Below are 21346 nucleotides of genomic sequence, written 5' to 3'. Positions count from 1 at the left end.
GGGGTGGGGTGCCTGCTATTATATGCCTTAATATTGCTATTATTATTATATTTTATGTATGTATTGCTACATAGAATGCATGCTTATCAATATGTCTTGCTATCACTATAGGGAAGCTTTAGGAAGATATACTAAGATTAGGAAAGTTGTATCATTATTAATTATATTATTAAATTTGTTACAATTTATTTGCAAATAGTATTTCCATTATTTGTAACAATTACTGAATATTTTGTTGAATCACTCTTTATTTTAGTCATTTTTATAAGATTACATTTTTTTTTTAATACTTTAGTAGATGTGTGCATTTTTTTTATGTTTCATTACTACACATTGCTCTCCTCATTATTATGTACTATCATGTCATATTTTAGATGTGAATTAGTGTTCGGGCAAATACCCATATACCAGCTCTGTGTACACAGGGCAGTTTTGTTGCAGACATTTCTTTGACTTTTCGATTCACCTTAAAGGGGGTGTCCAGTTTTTTAAATGTTTTTTTTGGTCATCACCACCACCTTAACTGCTGCCGTACCTGTGGAGAGAAGCAGATTTACCTGCTCTCCATCCTTTTGGTCCACCGCTGTGTTCAACTTCCAGAATGGACCGGGTCATGTGTGCTGCTGCAGCCAATCACTGGTCTCAGTGGTGGTGATATGTCCCTAAGTGGCATGTCACTGCTGAATCATGAGATGTCTTGGGGCGCATCACTACTGCAGCCAGTCATTGTCTGCAGCGGCACATGTGATGCCTGTCCACTCCGGAAGTGGACAAGGGACCGGATTGCAGTAGATCAAAAGAGATGGAATGTATGCTTCTCTCCACAGGTCTAGAGGCAGGACTGGGGCTGAGCAAGAAACCATTAAAAAGCTGGATAATCCCTTTAAGGCTGTTGTCACACATAGGTTTTTGCAGGCATTTTTCAGCATTTTTTAATTAAAATATAAATAAAGTATGGGGGTGTAATTTGCAGTTGTCTATGCCTCTGATTTCATATGGCACTTACGCGCTTCACAGCCTTGCGTCTGGAGGATAATCTGCAATCCGGTGCCCTAAAGGGGCCCCTTACAGCTGAACACATAGTAAAGCATAGGGACACTAGACATTATACAGCCTTAAGCTCATTACTCATATGTTTTGCATTTGTTGTGGGTTTTGCACAATTTGTTTCAAAATTTGCAGGAAAAAACACTGCATTTTTCATTGATTTACGGAAAAAAAAAAATCATTACAGTATGTGAGGATAATCACCCAGGTCAGTTTTAATACGAAGCTGATTAACCCTTTTCTGCTCTGGCATTAGAAACATCCGAAAATACACAGGGAGAGTGTATAGTTTTCTTTACAGATGTTACTCTCAGTTGTATTTGATCCCTGGACCCCGGCGCGGCAAGGCAAGTATTTTGGTGGCTACTTTTAGTCACACATCATTAGCATGCATTTTTTGCAGCCTTTTTTGCTTTTTTTTTTTGTAAAAACCCCACGGCAGTGTATGATGCCAAAGACAGGACACAGGAATGGATTCAACAAGAAGAATAAATTCATCCTCTACATTTCCCATTGTTTCCAATCTCACTTCTGGCTTTGGCTTAAAAAAACTGCATCAAAAACTGTGTTTTTCCCAAAAATGTGAAATCAAATATTTTGGAATATGCCTGAAAAAATGCTGCATTTTGGGAAAAAAATTAGAAAAAAGCCCAAATAATAATAATAATAATAATAAAATAATATTATTATATAATAATATTCAAATATTATTATTATTAGATTAAATTTTATTTGCTTTTCTTTCTTTCTTTCTTATCTCCCTCTGCCCCCCCCCCTTCCCCTCCAACTTAAAGGAACAACTACAGAGGTTCTATGGCTCCAGGTGCCTTACTTCAGCCTTTACAATGAAGAATGAATGGGACACAAGGCTTCCCCTCCTTCTTCATCCAGTGTGGTTGGGGCAATAGGTAAGATAAGAAGCCAAAGATCTGCTACTTAATTTCCGCTCTGCTCAGAGAGGCAACACAGGACCCAATTCTTGTGATTATGGGGAATCCCAGCAGTTAGACCCTCCACCACTGTTCTACCCAGCCGAGTTTGAGAATCATTACAGATCACGTCTTCCTCAGTTTTGGTATTTCTGTAGTGATTAGTGTGGTTATAGCCCCATCTAGCGGTGTAAAGTTGTATTACACTTTGTTTTTCCTGTTACAAAGACTGCTGCATTGTGGGTGGTGCAAAGCATTGTGGGAGTAAACAGCATCCTGGGTAAGAGAAGCCTCCAGTCACCAGGACACATCAGCAGAGCTGTCCTATGCATGTTTCCTTCTCAAACTCCACCATCCTTGTAAAAGCATATCTGGTGAGAGATCTACCTTTGTTTCAGGGATATTATGTTATTCACAGCTGTTCAGTTAGTTATAATTGTTACTCAGGGAGTTGTTTCTACCGTTAGCTAGACATGTAATCCTATGTATAGGCAGCCATTTTACCATGTGCTTTCACTTTCAATGCAAATGTTATAGTACATGCTATGCTATGCTTTATACTTATACATGTTATTTGTATACAATTTGTATTCTTGTAGTTTTGCCAAACAATCCTGTTTTACCAATCAATCGCACATTTGTACAATCTCTCACTCACGCGCATCGGGCAGAGAGTACAACCTGTTGACCAATAAACAAGTTAGACTACAAAGAACAGTCCTTTTATTTGGAAGACAGGAATGGTTTATGCTGAATGACAGACTGCACACTGTGTGAACGTGTATGAAGACAGAACAACCACCATTCAGACACTTGTCATCTATTCCGTGGAATGCTTTAAATTTTAAGCTCTGAAGACTGCAGAATTGTGAATCCAGCTCTGGAGCTTAATACAGTTGTAATATCAGTTTTTATGCAAAACTTAAATATCTTGTACATCAGCTGTGATTTCAGCTCTGGTTATAGAGAATGGGATATTGTATATGATCTGGATGGAGAAGTAGCTGGCAGACACACCAGCAGGTTTTCTTCTAGGATAAAAAAAAAAAGCTCAGATTTTTATCTGGTCTCCAAGGAGATTGAGGCAAAAAGGTGCAATGTGTGCAGTCACCTTCCAGGATAACCTCCTCCCCCAGCAGACGAGAAGACAAGGTGTGATGTATATGTGTTACACGGGCAAAAGTGCCACTTACCACCCATTAAATAAAAATGCATTTAACTAGCTCACATCAGGGTAAATGAAAGCTGAGGTAGGTGAAAGAGACGTTCGCAATGCTCGTAATGTATCCTGACATCTTCTAATACGTACATCCACTAAGTGCAGGAGAAGATCAAATCGCATAAAAAAATAAAATAAAGTCACGACATGAAAGATTTTCAGAGCATCGACTTCATGCTTGGTAGAAGGTATAAAAAATAAATAAACAGTAATTTTAGTGCATTTTCATCTTTTGTAATTGTGTCATTTTAAGGTCCAATATTCTGCGCTGATTAATTTCTTCATATACCTGTATGACGGACAGAGCTCTATTTTTGGGACACAGAACTTCACAAATTCTGTATCCACTTACAACACCACTAGAGGGCACTCAGGAGCTTAATGCATACAGGTATATACAGTCACCCCTAGAGGGAGCTCAGGAGATTACCACATACAGATATATACAGCCACCACTAGAGGGAGCTCAGGAGATTACTACATACAGATATATACAGCCACCACTAGAGGGAGCTCAGGAGAGTACTACATACAGATATATACAGCCACCACTAGAGGGAGATCAGGAGAGTACTACATACAGATATATACAGCCACCACTAGGGGGAGCTCAGGAGATTACTGCATACAGATATATACAGCCACCACTAGAGGGAGCTCAGGAGATTACCACATACAGATATATACAGCCACCACTAGAGCGAGCTCAGGAGATTACTACATACAGATATATACAGTCACCACTAGAGGGAGCTCAGGAGATTACTACATACAGATATATATAGTCACCCCTAGAGGGAGCTTAGGAGATTACTACATACAGATATATACAGCCACCACTATGGGGAGTTCATTAGATTACTGCATAAAAATGTATACAGCCACCACTAGAGGGAGCTTAGGATATTACTGCATACAGGTATGTAAAGCCACAACTAGAGGGAGCTCAATATATCATTGCATACCGATATGCACAGCCACCACTAGAGGGAGTTTAGGAGATTACTGCATATAGATATATATAGTCACCACTAGAGGGAGCTCGGGAGATTACTACATACAGATGTATACAGCCTTCCAGGGCCGGCGTCATAACCCGGCAAACCCGGGCAAGTGCCAGGGCCCAATGCTCCTGGGGGGGCCCACTGAGCTTCTATGAGCACTTCCATCAATACAGATGGAAGCTCTCATTGCTGTCATTTCACTTACGCAGTACCCCTTTGGTGGGCCCTCTGAGTCACATGAGGCCGGCTGCTGCAGAGACTCAGACACGCCCCCTCTACACAGGACATGCTGCCTGAGGAGAGAGACAGCAGGGCTGGAGCAGAAGTGTGAACACAGGTTGTCAGTGAGTCTGCACTGTGAAGGGCTGGAGCAGAAGTGGGAACACAGGTTGTCAGTGAGTCTGCACTGTGACTGGGGGACTCTTTGATCTGCTGCTGGATGCTGCTTCATTCTATTTAGTTTTACTGTTTCTTAAGCAGTTTGCCTCCATGACACCTGTCCCCCCCCCCATATCCTGTCCTCATCCTCATGAAGCCCCTGCTGTCTCCTTTCCTCCCTCATGTATCCAGAGCTCCTGTTCCACCCTCCTATCTCCTATTGCTGCCCTGCACATACCTCCTGCCCCTACTTGTATGAATCCCCCTCAGAGCCCCTTCCACCTACTTGCTGTGTCCACCCCTCCTGTCCATCCAGGTACCATGTCTCACTCCTCTGCCTCTCATTATGGTGGCATCTGAACCGCATTCATCATAAGGACCTTCTAATGTCACAGGGTCATGTGACTGCACCCCCCACCCTGCACTGTTGCCCCTTATTGTGCCCTCTTACCACACCCTGTGCACCGCCACTAGTCATTCCCTGTACTGTGTCCTCTCATACTTTACGGTCACGGTATGGCGGTGTTATCCGGTCACTGTACAGAGGTGTTATCCGGTCAATGTATGGCGGTGGTATCCAATAACTGTATGGCCATAACTGTATCCCCTTCCCTGCCCACGCCACTTTTTTTAGACCTGGCATGAGCGGGAAAAGAAACATTGCGGTGCTAGGGACCTTTGCGCCACAATCTGTGTCAGAAATACGCCTAACATAGAAGTATATCTATATAATAAATGATCACCTAATTGTATTATTATTATTCGGGGGTAGGGCTAATATCTCTATATTATATAGATTCTAGTGTATTATACTGTGCCCTGTATTTCCCAATAGATAAATGATCCTTGGGAAACACAGTCCTCATCCCTGACCACCAGGACCAGGTAGCGCTCTGTCAGTACATGGCGGCCTCCCCTCTACGCCACGCTGCTCCGCTGTGTACTGGTGCTTATTCTGACACTAGGGCTGGGTTCACATCCTATTTTTGCCATCCATTTAATGTATACCAAAAATGTATGCGTTAACAGATGCCTCAGACTGATGCCGTACAGTGGCGTCCGTTCACCATATAGTTCCATTGTAAAAAAACATATACGTTAACGTAGTCCAGGATACAAAAACGTGGAGTGCTGCACATTTGTATACATCAAACCGATAGGAAAAACGTGATGTGAACCCATTGGGGGGGGCGGTGGGCGTACTAAAATTTGCTGTGGGGCCCAGTCAGTTCTAGCTACATCACTGCACAGCTCCTTCTCTCCTCCAGGCCTGGCCCAGGGGTGATGTCATGACGTGTGTCTCACTGCTGCAGCGGGCCTGAGGAGAGAAGGAGCGCAGGGAGCTGCGGTTAGTGAATGACAGGACTGCCGGCTTTACTGCACTCCAGCAATGATAGGTGTGTGAGGGGGCAACTGGGGGGTCATTGCACTGTGAGGGCCCCTTACACAATATAATGACCCCCAGTGCCCCCATTTAGTATAATGATCTCCATTGACCCTCCATTTAGTATGACCACCAGAGCTCCCATTCAATATAATGACCCCCAGTGCCCCTCCATACAGTATAACCCCCAGTGTGGGGGCGACTGGGGGTCATTATTCTGAATGGAGGGCCACTGTGCGATCATTATACTGTGAGGACCCTTTACATAGTATAATGACCCGCAGTGTCTCCCATTTAGTATAATGATCACCAATGACCCTCCATTCAGTATAATGACCCCCAGAGCCCCCATTAAATATAATGACCCCCAGTGACCACCATACAGTATAATGACCCCCAGTGCTCCCTCCATACAGTATTCCCCAATTGAGGGGGCTACTGGGGGTCATTATTCTGAATGGGGGGCGACTGTTTTTTTTTATTCTGAATGGAGGGCCGCTGTGGGGTCATTATACTGTGTGTGGGGCCACTGGGGGTCATTATACAGTGTGGGGGGGCATTGGAGGGTCATCATACTGCGTGAAGGGCCAATAGTGGTCATTATACTGTATAGGGGCCACTGGGGGTCATTATACCGTGTGGGAGCCACGGGGGGACATGTAAATGTAAAAAAATGCCTCAAGGGGGCCCACTTGTATTTATCGCTCAAGGGCCCACATGAACCTGGAGCCAGCCCTGCAGCCACCACTAGAAGAAGCTCAGGAGATTACTACATACAGATATATACAGCCACCACTAGAGGGAGCTCAGAAGGTTACTGCATACAGATATATAGAGCCACTAGAGAAAGCTCAGGAGATTACTACATACAGATATAAACAGCCACCACTAGAGGGAGCTCAGGAGCTTACTACATACAGATATATACAGCCACCACTAGAGGGAGCTCAGGAGCTTACTACATACAGATATAAACAGCCACCACTAGAAGAAGCTCAGGAGATTACTACATACAGATATATACAGCCACCACTAGAGGGAGCTCAGAAGGTTACTGCATACAGATATATACAGCCACCACTAGAGGGAGCTCAGGAGATTACAGCATACAGATATATACAGCCACTAGAGAAAGCTCAGGAGATTACTACATACAGATATAAACAGCCACCACTAGAGGGAGCTCAGGAGCTTACTACATACAGATATATACAGCCACCACTAGAGGGAGCTCAGAAGATTACTGCATACAGATATATAGAGCCACTAGAGAAAGCTCAGGAGATTACTACATACAGATATAAACAGCCACCACTAGAGGGAGCTCAGGAGCTTACTGCATACAGATATATACAGCCACCACTAGAGGGAGCTCAGGAGATTACTGCATACAGATATATACAGCCACCACTAGAGGGAGCTCAGGAGATTACTACATACAGATATATACAGCCACCACTAGAGGGAGCTCAGGAGATTACTACATACAGATATATACAGCCAGCACTAGAGGGAGCTCAGAAGATTACTGCATACAGATATATAGAGCCACTAGAGAAAGCTCAGGAGATTACTACATACAGATATAAACAGCATCCACTAGAGGGAGCTCAGGAGCTTACTACATACAGATATATACAGCCACCACTAGAGGGAGCTCAGAAGATTACTGCATACAGATATATAGAGCCACTAGAGAAAGCTCAGGAGATTACTACATACAGATATAAACAGCCACCACTAGAGGGAGCTCAGGAGCTTACTGCATACAGATATATACAGCCACCACTAGAGGGAGCTCAGGAGATTACTGCATACAGATATATACAGCCACCACTAGAGGGAGCTCAGGAATTTACTACATACAGATATATACAGCCACCACTAGAGGGAGCTCAGGAGATTACTACATACAGATATATACAGCCAGCACTAGAGGGAGCTCAGAAGATTACTGCATACAGATATATAGAGCCACTAGAAAAAGCTCAGGAGATTACTACATACATATATAAACAGCATCCACTAGAGGGAGCTCAGGAGCTTACTACATACAGATATATACAGCCACCACTAGAGGGAGCTCAGGAGATTTCTACATACAGATATATACAGCCACCACTAGAGGGAGCTCAGGAGATCACTGCATACAGATATATACAGCCACTATTAGAGGGAGCTCAGGTGATTACTGCATACAGATTTATACAGCCACCACTAGAGGGAGCTCAGAAGTTTAATGCATGCTGTATATACAGTCAACACTAGGTGGAGCTCAGAAGCCTACTGCATATATTATATGTATCTACCTCTAGGGGGACTTACTGTACTGTTCAAACATTGAACTCAAACATCCAAACTCCCCTAGTGGTGGCTATATATACAGTATGCAATAATCTCCTGAGCTTTCCCTAGTGTGGCTGTATATATCTGTATGCATGGCCGATTGGCCACAGGCCCAACAGGGAAATTTCCCAGTGGGCTGATGCCCAGAGGATCACTTAATCCCTCCCCTTGGCCTTCAGCCAGGTACATAAAGATCTGATGCTCTCAGCATTAACTTATTTAGGAGCATCAGGCACTTATGCAATTGGCCGCAGGTGCCCTCCTGAATTCAATTATAGTGCTATCCTCAGGATGATGATATATCTTCATACTGCAGTATTTTGTGCTGCATTGTGGCATTTGGTTCTGCTGATGCAGTATTTAGTGCTGCACTGTGGTATCTGGTTCTGCTAGGGCAGTATTTTGTCCTGCAGTACGGTCCGCCCCTGTATGTAGTAATCTCCTGAGCTCCCTCTAGTGGTGGCTGTATATATCTGTATGTAGTAATCTCCTGAGCTCCCTCTAGTGGTGGCTGTATATATCTGTATGTAGTAAGCTCCTGAGCTCCCTCTAGTGGTGGCTGTATATATCTGTATGTGGTAATCTTCTGAACTCCCTCTAGTGCTGGCTGTATATATCTGTATGTAGTAATCTCCTGAGCTCCCTCTAGTGGTGGCTGTGTATATATCTGTATGTAGTAATCTCCTGAGCTCCCTCTAGTGGTGGCTGTATATATCTGTATGTAGTAATCTCCTGAGCTCCCTCTAGTGGTGGCTGTATATATCTGTATGTAGTAATCTCCTGAGCTCCCTCTAGTGGTAACTGTATATATCTGTATGTAGTAATCTCCTGAGCTCCCTCTAGTGGTGGCTGTATATACCGTGTTTCCCCGAAAATAAGACATACACATAAAATAAGCCGTAGCAGGGTTGCGGCTTATATGCTCAATATAAGACATACCCCCAAAAAAGCCATAGTGATGGGCATTGCTATGTACCGGCGCAGAGCGGTAAAGAAGACGCGGGCAGCCCTTCTCATCTGCTGTATCGTGACAGCGGCTGTAGGTGCTGTCTCACCTACTGTATTCCATCGTGACAGCTGCTGTCTCATCTGCCCCACATCTGTAGGTGACAGGAGAGTTGCGAGCAGCCCCATCAACACGATCAGCTTCCCCTGTCAGGTCCCGGTCGTTCTGTGCACAGCAAGCTGAGGGATAAAGTGAAAGTAAAAGTCTCCACAGCATCAGTATCTTTGTGCAGATTGGACCCAGTTCTCACTGGATCCCTGATAAATTAGCCATAAGACATCCCTTGAAAATAAGCCATATGAAACATAAATATAAGACAGTGTCTTATTTTTAGGGAAACACAGTATCTGTATGGAGTAATCTCCTGAGCTCCCTCTAGTGGTGGCTGTATATATCTGCATGTAGTAATCTCCTGAGCTCCCTCTAGTGGTGGCTGTATATATCTGTATGCAGTAATCTCCTGAGCTCCCTCTAGTGGTGGCTGCATATATCTGTATGTAGTAAGCTCCTGAGCTCCCTCTAGTGGTGGCTGTATATATCTGTATGCAGTAATCTCCTGAGCTCCCTCTAGTGGTGGCTGTATATATCTGCATGTAGTAATCTCCTGAGCTCCCTCTAGTGGTGGCTGATTATATCTGTATGCAGTAATCTCCTGAGCTCCCTCTAGTGGTGGCTGTACAGGGAGTGCAGAATTATTAGGTAAATGAGTATTTTGACCACATCATCCTCTTTATGCATGTTGTCTTACTCCAAGCTGTATAGGCTCGAAAGCCTACTACCAATTAAATTAGGTGATGTGCATCTCTGTAATGAGAAGGGGTGTGGTCTAATGACATCAACACCCTATATCAGGTGTGCATAATTATTAGGCAACTTCCTTTCCTTTGGCAAAATGGGTCAAAAGAAGGACTTGACAGGCTCAAAAAAGTCAAAAATAGTGAGATATCTTGCAGAGGGATGCAGCACTCTTAAAATTGCAAAGCTTCTGAAGCGTGATCATCGAACAATCAAGCGTTTCATTCAAAATAGTCAACAGGGTCGCAAGAAGCGTGTGGAAAAACAAAGGCGCAAAATAACTGCCCATGAGCTGAGAAAAGTCAAGCGTGCAGCTGCCAAGATGCCACTTGCCACCAGTTTTGCCATATTTCAGAGCTGCAACATCACTGGAGTGCCCAAAAGCACAAGGTGTGCAATACTCAGAGACATGGCCAAGGTAAGAAAGGCTGAAAGACGACCACCACTGAACAAGACACACAAGCTGAAACGTCAAGACTGGGCCAAGAAATATCTCAAGACTGATTTTTCTAAGGTTTTATGGACTGATGAAATGAGAGTGAGTCTTGATGGGCCAGATGGATGGGCCCGTGGCTGGATTGGTAAAGGGCAGAGTCCGACTCAGACGCCAGCAAGGTGGAGGTGGAGTACTGGTTTGGGCTGGTATCATCAAAGATGAGCTTGTGGGGCCTTTTCGGGTTGAGGATGGAGTCAAGCTCAACTCCCAGTCCTACTGCCAGTTTCTGGAAGACACCTTCTTCAAGCAGTGGTACAGGAAGAAGTCTGCATCCTTCAAGAAAAACATGATTTTCATGCAGGACAATGCTCCATCACACGCGTCCAAGTACTCCACAGCGTGGCTGGCAAGAAAGGGTATAAAAGAAGAAAATCTAATGACATGGCCTCCTTGTTCACCTGATCTGAACCCCATTGAGAACCTGTGGTCCATCATCAAATGTGAGATTTACAAGGAGGGAAAACAGTACACCTCTCTGAACAGTGTCTGGGAGGCTGTGGTTGCTGCTGCACGCAATGTTGATGGTGAACAGATCAAAACACTGACAGAATCCATGGATGGCAGGCTTTTGAGTGTCCTTGCAAAGAAAGGTGGCTATATTGGTCACTGATTTGTTTTTGTTTTGTTTTTGAATGTCAGAAATGTATATTTGTGAATGTTGAGATGTTATATTGGTTTCACTGGTAAAAATAAATAATTGAAATGGGTATATATTTGTTTTTTGTTAAGATGCCTAATAATTATGCACAGTAATAGTCACCTGCACACACAGATATCCCCCTAAAATAGCTAAAACTAAAAACAAACTAAAAACTACTTCCAAAAATATTCAGCTTTGACATTTTTTTGGGTTTATTGAGAACATGGTTGTTGTTCAATAATAAAATTAATCCTCAAAAATACAACTTGCCTAATAATTCTGCACTCCCTGTATATATCTGTATGTAGTAATCTCCTGAGCTCCCTCTAGTGGTGACTGTATATATCTGTATGTAGCAATCTCCTGAGCTTTCTCTAGTGGTGGCTGTATAAACAGTATGCAGTAAGCACCTGAGCTCCCTCTAGTGGTGGCTGTATACATCTGTATGGAGTAATCTCCTGAGCTCCCTCTAGTGGTGGCAGTATATATCTGTATATGGTAATCTCCTGAGCCCCCTCTACAGTATATATCTGTATGTAGTGATCTCCTGAGCTTCCTCTAGTGGTGGCTGTATATATCTGTATCCAGTAGCTCCTGAGCTCCCCCTAGTGATGGCTGTATATATTTGTGTGCAGTATACAAATTACAATATCTAAAGATATGCAAATGAACCTTTAAAACCAATGTAGTTTTGGAGTGCATCTATTTAACTGCACTTTCCCACTAGACCAGGGGTGGGGATCCTTTTTGTTGCTGAGGGCCATTTGGATATTTGTAACATCGTTCGCAGGCCATACAAAATTCTCAACTGCTATATTTGGTCAAACATATAACTGACTTAGGGGTAAGTTACAGAAATTGTGCTTCAATTTAAAAAAAATCTAGAGCGATGTATTTTTGCAGTACAAAATGGTGCCTGCGCTATATATTACATATAGTACAGGTGCCATTTTGACCACACATAGCAGTCTAATTTTTAAGTTCAGAATGTCATTTATTTAGTTCTTTATTTGGCATTAATGACAGCCAAGCTAAACCCAGGGGGGTCCAGAGAGGGGTTCACCCAGCTTTCACTCTGCCACTGTCCCTGCCTCTTTCTTTGCAACTGACTCTGTCTTTGTCCCTTTCTCAGTCTCATATCTGCCCCCACCTCCATCAGCCTCCTATCAGACCCCCCCAGCCTACACCAGCCTCGGATCATACTCCCATCAGACCCTCCCTAGCCTCAGATCATCCCCCATCAGACCCCCAGCCTCAGATCAGCCCCCATCAGACCTCCCAGCCTCAGATCAGCCCCCATCAGACCTCCCAGCTTCAGATCAGACCCCCTTCAGACCTCGGTAGAACAACAAAGAAAATGGAGCTCAAGGTGCCAAATGGTAAATGTTGTAAATATTGAATTTTATTATAATATAGAAAAACATAATTAAAATTACATGCATGTGATGCCAGAGGACAGGGAACAAAAGGGAGCAGGGAGAGGGAAAAACGGCGCCACCCTGGGAGGAATACACCGGTCAGAGATACATGAATGTATGGGGTCAACGGGATGTATATGGTATAATAACCTACCCACAAAACACATATGTATACATAATAAATGGTGAGTCACAAGTCAGCTGCAAAGACCAAACACGGGCATAAAGTAAAGTATGTGGAACAAAGAGCTGTAGAGTGGAAACAAAATAAACAGCATGCCCCACTGAATAATAACCTAACGTGTAAGTAAACATCCAGGTTAGAAAAACCATGGGGGTGGGATTGCAGATGAGACTCACCTAAAACAGACCGGGAGTGAAACAACCAGGATGGCGCTACCCCAACGCGCGTTTCGAAGTGCCTTCGTCAGACCTCCCAGCCTTAGAAGATCACACACCATCAGACCCTCCATAGCCTCAGATCAGCCCCCATCAGACCCTCCCTAGCCTCAGATTAGCCCCCATCAGACCCTCCATAGCCTCAGATCAGCCCCCATCAGACCCTCCCTAGCCTCAGATTAGCCCCCATCAGACCCTCCCTAGCCTCAGATCAGCCCCCATCAGACCCTCCATAGCCTCAGATCAGCCCCCATCAAACCCTCCATAGCCTCAGATCAGCCCCCATCAGACCCTCCCTAGCCTCGGATTAGCCCCCATCAGACCCTCCCTAGCCTCAGATCAGCCCCCATCAGACCCCCCAGCCTCAGATCAGACCCTCATCAGACCGTCCCCAGCCTCAGATCAGCCCCCATCAGACCCCTCAGCCTCAGATCAGACCCTCATCAGACTGTCCCCAGCCTCAGATCAGACCCTCATCAGACCGTCCCCAGCCTCAGATCAGACCCTCATCAGACCCTCCCTAGCCTCGGATTAGCCCCCATCAGACCCTTCCTAGCCTCAGATCAGCCCCCATCAGACCCCCGAGCCTCAGATCAGACCCTCATCAGACCGTCCCCAGCCTCAGATCAACCCCCATCAGACCCCCCAGCCTCAGATCAGACCCTCATCAGACTGTCCCCAGCCTCAGATCAGCCCCCATCAGACCTCTCAGATCAGACTGTCCCCAGCCTTAGATCAGCCCCCATCAGACCCCTCAGCCTCAGATCAGCCCTCATCAGACCCCTCAGCCTCAGGTCAGACCCTCATCAGACTGTCCCCAGCCTCAGATCAGCCCCCATCAGACCCCTCAGATCAGACCGTCCCCAGCCTTAGATCAGCCCCCATCAGACCCCTCAGCCTCAAATCAGCCCTCATCAGACCCCTCAGACTCAGGTCAGACCCTCATCAGACCGTCCCCAGCCTCAGATCAGCCCTCATCAGACCCCTCAGCCTCAGGTCAGACCCTCATCAGACCGTCCCCAGCCTCAGATCAGCCCTCATCAGACCCCTCAGCCTCAGATCAGACCTCTCCCAGCATCAAATCAGACCCCTTAGCCTCAGAACAGACCTTCCCCACCCTCAATTAGCCTCAGATCAGCCCCTATCAGACCCCCCCAGCATCCAATCAGACCTCAGATCAGCCGATGAAAAAAACTAAAAACTTACCTCTCCAGCTCCGGACCTCTTATTCCCGCCGCGCTGTACTGTGACCTGACAGTGCACAGCGTTAGGTCATAGTGCGCATTTATGTGGGGGGCCGTAAGAAGACCAGGTAAGGTGAGGACAGCCAGTGGAGTGCTGTTCTCACCTCCCTTGCCTCCCGCATGCTACTGACCGCTTCTATAATGGAAGCGGTCATTATCATTTTCACTATATGTTCTGGCAGGGGGCAGGGGGCCACATGAATTGATCCTGGGGGCCATATGCGGCCCGCGGGCCGGAAGTTCCCCACTCCTGAACTAGACTAACACACTGATGCAATTTAAGTCCACTGCTTCTGTGAGCCATTACAGGCTTGAAACGGCTACTTACCTCACATCACTCAAAATTAACTTTAGTGATACTATTATAACATGGTTCCTGTCGAGGGACACGTCCGTATGTGTTTAGCGGATCTGCAAAACACGGACACCGGCAATGTGCGTTCCGCATTTTGCAGACCGCACATCGTTGGCACACTCATAGAAAATGCCTTTTATAGCAGACAAGAAAAGGACATGTTTTATTTTTTTGAGGAAGGGAAGTGCGGATCCGCAAATGCGGATGCGGACAGCACATTCTGGCCCAATTGAAAATGAATGGGTCCAAACCTGTTCCGCAAAATTGCGGAACGAATGCGGACCCATTTTGCGGACGTGTGAATGGACTCTTAAACAAGTAAAAAAAATGTGAAAAAATAAGAGACGATGGGCAAGAGGTTACAGAAATCTATGTCTCCGTCCCATTGTCTCCCATCCCCCCAGTCGCAAGGCCATTGCTAAGAAGAGATTGATTGGAGTGTCAGTCAAGCATGCATCCTGCTGTTCCATTCAAAACCTATGGCACTAAGGGAGACAGACAAGACCACATCCAGTATCATTTATCACCTATTCAACAGCTAGGTGATTAATGCTACACCCCATTAATATTTAAGTTAAATGTATAAACAGTATACAATAAGCTCCCCCTAGTGGTGGAAGCCAGAATTTTGGAATTTAAATGTGTCTATGCAGGGGAATTGGAGCTTTGTATAAGAAAAAAGGCACATTTTATGTAATGATAAAAAAACTTTTCCTAATATTATGGTGTAAATGTGGGGACCTTAGTCCGAGGAAAGCTCTGGTCATCACATTTACCCTCTCGTCTTGCTTGTTTATCCTGAAGTTGCTTGTATACTTGTCTTCTACTGCTTTCTGCCGGACAAGTCTGTGCAGCATGCACGGGCAGTGTCTTACACAGAAGATCATATGACCACCTGTCGGTGGCTTACATACAGAAATGGTGACATATATCACCTGTATATACTAGAAGTGAGGCATTAGCTAAGTGAAGTAAATTCCTTTGAAGTATACGGGCCTGACCTAAAATAACACACACAGTGATGTATTGTGGCAGTCATGTTTTAATCTGGACAAGCCCTTTAAGCCTCCATGTCCTTCCGCCCCAGTGATCTATCAGGGCAATCATGGTGGTAGTCATGGTGATAGATGTCACTACGACTTCACATTACTGTTTCTTCTCAGAAGTAATCTGAAAATAGGTAATCTGAGACTGTCATAGACGTCAGCAGGTAGACATAACTCGCCCATTGCTGCGTACCCTATCCATTCTGAAGCAAATGGACCCATCGTATGGTCCTGGTAGATCATTTAATTCAATGCAAGTACTATGGAGTAGATAGCTTCTTACGAAAATGATCTTGAGACCTTTCTATCATCTGTGGAGACATTAGTACCACTGATGATACATTCTGCATCCACTGAAGCTCCTTTCTCCAGTATGACTTTATCAAGCATCTGTATTTCCGCCACATCTGTGCGCTTCAACATCTCAATAAGCAATGATATATACTGAAAACAGAAGTCTGGAATATGGAGAAGAAGTTCTCAAGGGGCGGCCAATTCATATGACATTCCTTACAGGCCCTGGTCACCTTTGCACTGAATGCAAAAATTAGAAAACTTTCTAAATACCTTTTATTACATACTGTATATCCTTCAATTTTGCTTCTGCAGAGTGTGTGTAAGTCCTTCACCTAGCTGCTGGTGCTGCTGAATCTGACATGAATCTATCTGCTCCTGTTTCTTATGTATCTCCTGCCTCCCCCGTTCCCCCTTTCTCTCAGTGTAGAAATGGCAGCAGGGAGGGGGAGGAGGTTGTACATGCTAGATCAGAGTGTGGAGGGGGGAGAGGCATCCAAAGAGGGCAGCCCACACAGGGTGTAGACATGGAGGAGAGCAAACACAAGGCAGTTTGTAGGGGGAAGACAGCAGCATCCTGGACACACAGATCCAGCATGTATTACGCACTTGGAAGGACAAGGCCACATGAGAAAAGTCTGTAACTAGGAGCAGGTTGTAAACTAAATAGCTGGGGTCTGAAAATAACTGAAGGAATTAGGATTGCAGACTGAAACTTAGTGCAACAGTTTTTTTTTTACGTACTGACATATATAAATATAATTTTGTTTCTCTTTCAGGAGATTCTCATTGCCTTCAAAGGTAATAAGTATCTGATTGATGGGGGTCTGAAACCCGGGACCACCACTGATCATCCGGTGAGCGCTGCGGTCTCCTCACAGAATACCAAGCATAGTTCTGTATATTGCATAGTGGTATTGCAGCCCAGGCCTATTCCCTTGAATGGGACTGAGCTGCACCAAGGCCACATGACCAATGAACATGATATCTCTATCCTAGGAGAAGGCTGTAGCACTCACCGGTGCACCAAATGCTGATCGGCAGGGGTCCCAGGAGTCAAACCCCCAGTGATAAGATATTTATGACCTGTCTTGAAAATACAGTGGTGCTTGAAAGTTGGTGAACCATTCAGAAATTTCTATATTTCTGCATAAATGTGACCTAAAACTGCATCAGATTTTTACAAAGGTCCTAAAGATAAAAATAAAAGCGATAAAAACGTAAAGATAAAAATCAAACAAATCAGTCAAAAATATTACTCATTCTACCAATGAACGATTGGAGAAGAATAAATGTAACGTTTTGGAATGGCCAAGTCACAGTCATGACCATAATCTAATAGAGATGTTGTAGAAGGACCTGAAGCGAGCAGTTCATGGGAGGAAACCACCAACATACCATAGCTGAAGCTGTTTTGTACCAAGGAATTGGCTAAAATTCCTCTAAGCCGTAGTGCAGGACTAATCAATAAACGTTTAGTTGCAGTTCTTGCTACACAAGGTGGCCAGGGTTGCATCTAGCCTGCCAGAGGCAAGAAGACTAATCCCCCCACTCCCAAAATGTCAAAGACTTATGTCAGGAATATGGATTAATATTTACTGTCATCCATGTCCTCACACCCACCATTTGCTGAAAGATAGCAGAGGTAGTGAACTCCACAGGAGGGCCGTGCTTCAATTCGCAGCCAGATAGCAGAAAACTTCTAGCAGGCCACATTTGGTTACATTTCACATCTCTATTCAGACAGCATGGATCCTGCAGGAAAACCTCCCTGCAGGGGGTCTAAGTCATTCCCCAGTTCAATCAAATCTAGCAGACAGCATGGAACCGGCGATTTATAAGGAATTATGAATCGCCCGGCCATCACAGGCGCAAACCGGATAAATATTTGTGTCCCGATGGCCACGATGAACATGCCCGTGGTCTTAGTTTGGTGGTGGGATGCCAGGAAAGGGAGATATACATATCTCCCCACAGAAACCAACTAACAGTACCATGTTTGGACTCTACTTATAGCCGGAATCCAGGCGGATCCGTTGGTCCCAGAACCATCACCCTGTAACCTTCTGGCCTGGAGCTATGAACCCTAAAGGGTTTTGTTGGTCATTGAGCTGCCAGAATCAGCAGGGAGGGGGGGACATGACATCACATTCTGGGGGATCAAACCTCGGTATGTCAGCGTCCACAGGTTAAAAGGCTTGTGCCAGCAAGCGGGCGTTTCTTTTTCTGAAAGGGGGTCACATCGTGCCATGTGTTTGGAGAGACCTGGAAACAGCTGACATCACTGCCCCCCACGTGACCGCAGCCAAGGACTATTACACCATCCTAACCCAAAGGAAGATTTATCTACCCAGGAACTGACTTGTATTCTGTGTAATCCTGTGTGTATCATATTACCTGTATTTGTAACCTCAGACCACTGTAGGTATTCTTAGTGTATATTGTGTTATCTAGTGTGCCCTTAAGGCGATTATATATATAATTTAATCTTGTGCTGTCTTGTATCTCGATCACGAATCCCCACGTCTGTGTTTCGGCTTAGTTATAAGCTACCGCGGGTTGGTTTCTTACCCTATATAATCCCGTTAGCGGACCGGGCTTATATCAAATGAGAAGCTAGTGGCAGATTACCCGGGCTAAGACAGCGCTGTTTTCACTGCGGCAGTAAAAAGGCTCTCTCAGCTTGTTGCTTCTCTCTGCCCGCGTGGACAGGAGGTCTCTGTGTAAACTGTACCAAGCTGACCTTACCTGCTTCTCTGGAGGGCGTAACGTCACGTCTTGGTAACAAGTGACCATACTGCTTCTCATGAGCTCGACGTATGTGACTTCAAGTGGGCACAAGGCGTGGTATTCATCACATATTGGTGGCAGCAAAGTGGGATCGAGATACTAGTGTGTATGAGTGTGAGACCCATACTCCCAGACATTAAAGACTACCATCTGTAGCTTTTTCCGCTGGAGTCTTAAGATCAGCTCAACACTAGACAGTCTGAGAGCAAAGACAATAAGGTGTGTGTGCATGAGGTTGCAGTCTGTGTCAGTGACCATCCGTGGCAATGATGGCCAGTTACACATGAAGCAAGGCTAAGGAGATGGCCGAGGCTATGAATGATGGCGGAGAGGACACAGTCCAGATAGGGGGCCAAGAGGAGGTGGAAGGCAACTTTATTCAAGGTGAGGGGGAGCACAGCCAAAGCTTAACAAGGAGCTCATTGCCACAGAGCAGTTCTTGTGGAATTGCCCGGAGGACCTACAGCAGTTCCTCCGTGACCGGAAGCCAAAGGGGGTCACCGCAACAGCAGCCCTGGCCGATGAATACACCAACAACAGGACTTCAGAGGCCCGGAAACCTGTCGGCTGGAGAGGGGGTAAGACGCACGCTGCACCTGCTACCCCTGCCCCTAGGCCCAAGTGGGCACCGGCCCCTGCTACACTTTCCACGTCAGTGGGGAAACCCTAACTTTGCCACCTGTGTAAGCAGTCAGGACACTTCAAAGTTATGTGTCTCCTGCACCTGAGGCACCAGTCCCAGTCACCGACCCGGAAACCGTCCACTGTGCTGTTTGTGGGCGGGGGTGGTGGGAGGTCCCTTGACAATTTGCAACCGGTCACCGTGGGCCAGGCCGTGGCCATGGGACTTAGAGACACCGGCGCTGAGAAGACTCTGGTATGACCTGAACTGGTGGCACCCCATGATTTATTGCCCGGGAGATCCCTTACTGTCTCCGGGATTGAAGGAGTAGAACCGTCAGCAAGGTCTATTTGGACTGGGGCGCCAGTCGAAGAGTAAGGGAGGTGGGGGTATCTTCAAATATCCCTGCCAGTGTTTTGCTTGAGATGGACCTGAGGTGGCTTGTGTCTAAGTACGTGGACGCTGACATACCGAGGTTTGATCCCCCAGAATGTGATGTCATGTCCACCCCTGTTGATATTGTTATTGTTCATAACATGCCTGTTGATGGGGATGTGGGAGTGGGGGATGTAATGGGTGCCTCTCCCCTCAAGGGGGGAGGGTCATTTATGCCAGCTGTGCTGAGGCCCTAGGGTGTGGCCAGCAAGCATGCTGGGACCTGTTGTCCTCAGATGTGGCTACTGAGGGGACAAGCAGAGGGCAGACATCTCCGGAGGAGGAGGATGCAAATGAGGTCAGGGCTGTCCCAAGAGAGATAGGGCTTTTCCCAGGAAAAGTCTCAGTGCAGGATTCCTCCACAACCGGGATGTCAGAGGGCCAGGTTAGTCCATCTGGACTGGCGACTTGGTCGGAAGCCAAGGGGAAGCAAGCACTACCAGCGGTGGCAGCGACCATAGCTGCTGTCACGCACAGTGGGAGTGTTGGGGCCCTAGGGGCCACTCAGGGGTCTGATGGCTTTCCCCCTTCCGACCCAGTGGCTGCTAAGTCAGATGGAGGCCAGGAGACAGGTCCCAGGGACCTGACAGAGGATGTGGCAGTTTCGTCTATTCTGGCCACGTCCGGTCAGGGGCTTCAGGTGGCGTTAGTGGCTGATGCCAGCCTGAATGCTCTCAAGGAGCAAGCGGCACTGCCACCCTTGGACTCAGATCTCGAGCGGATGGTCTGGGAACAAGGACAGCTGTGCTGGGTCACGGTCCAGCAGGGCTTACCCGAGGAGTGGGCTAGGGACCGGCAGTTAGCAGTACTCATCTATTCTGACCACGTCCCACCAGGGATCTCAGGTGGCGTTAGGGGCTAGTGCCAGCTTGAAAGCTCTTACAGAGAAAGTGTAACGGCCTCCCTTGGACTCAGACTTCCAGTGGGTGGTCTGGGATCAAGGACAGTTGTGCCAGGAAACGGTCCAACAGGGCTCACCGGAGGCGTGGCCTAGGGACTGACAATTTGTGGTACATTATCCGCTCAGGGCGGAGTTTTTGTGGATTGCGCACGAGTTTCCAATAGACAGATACCCAGGGTCCACTAAGTCAGAGGCCTGGACGGGAGACGTAGCCACCGCTGGGGTGTCGGACATCGAGTGTGTCGTGCGCTCCCAGCAAAAGGCGCAGGCCTTGTCGCGGTTGGTGCACGACAGTATGGGGCAGGCTCAGACCGTCCAGAAGCGGGGGTATGACCAGATGGCTTGTAAGAGGACCCACCACGTGGGTCAGCAAGCATGGATGCTGGTTCCCGTACCTCAGGACAAGCTTCAGGCGGCCTGGGAGTGTCTATACCTTGCGCACCGGCGGCTCAATGCCAGGATGTACCTGGTCACCCTGGACCACGCCCGGAGAAGGCAGAAGGCCTTCCCCGTGAACCTGATGCAGGCTTATCATGAGGGGGAGGCAGGTGCCCTCCCAGAATGCCGCCCCTCCCGGGAACTGTTCACCAACACGCCC

The sequence above is a fragment of the Bufo bufo genome, chromosome 5 (genome assembly GCF_905171765.1).
Source record: "Bufo bufo chromosome 5, aBufBuf1.1, whole genome shotgun sequence".
NCBI lineage: Eukaryota > Metazoa > Chordata > Amphibia > Anura > Bufonidae > Bufo > Bufo bufo.
Note: the sequence above shows the minus strand (reverse complement) of the source record.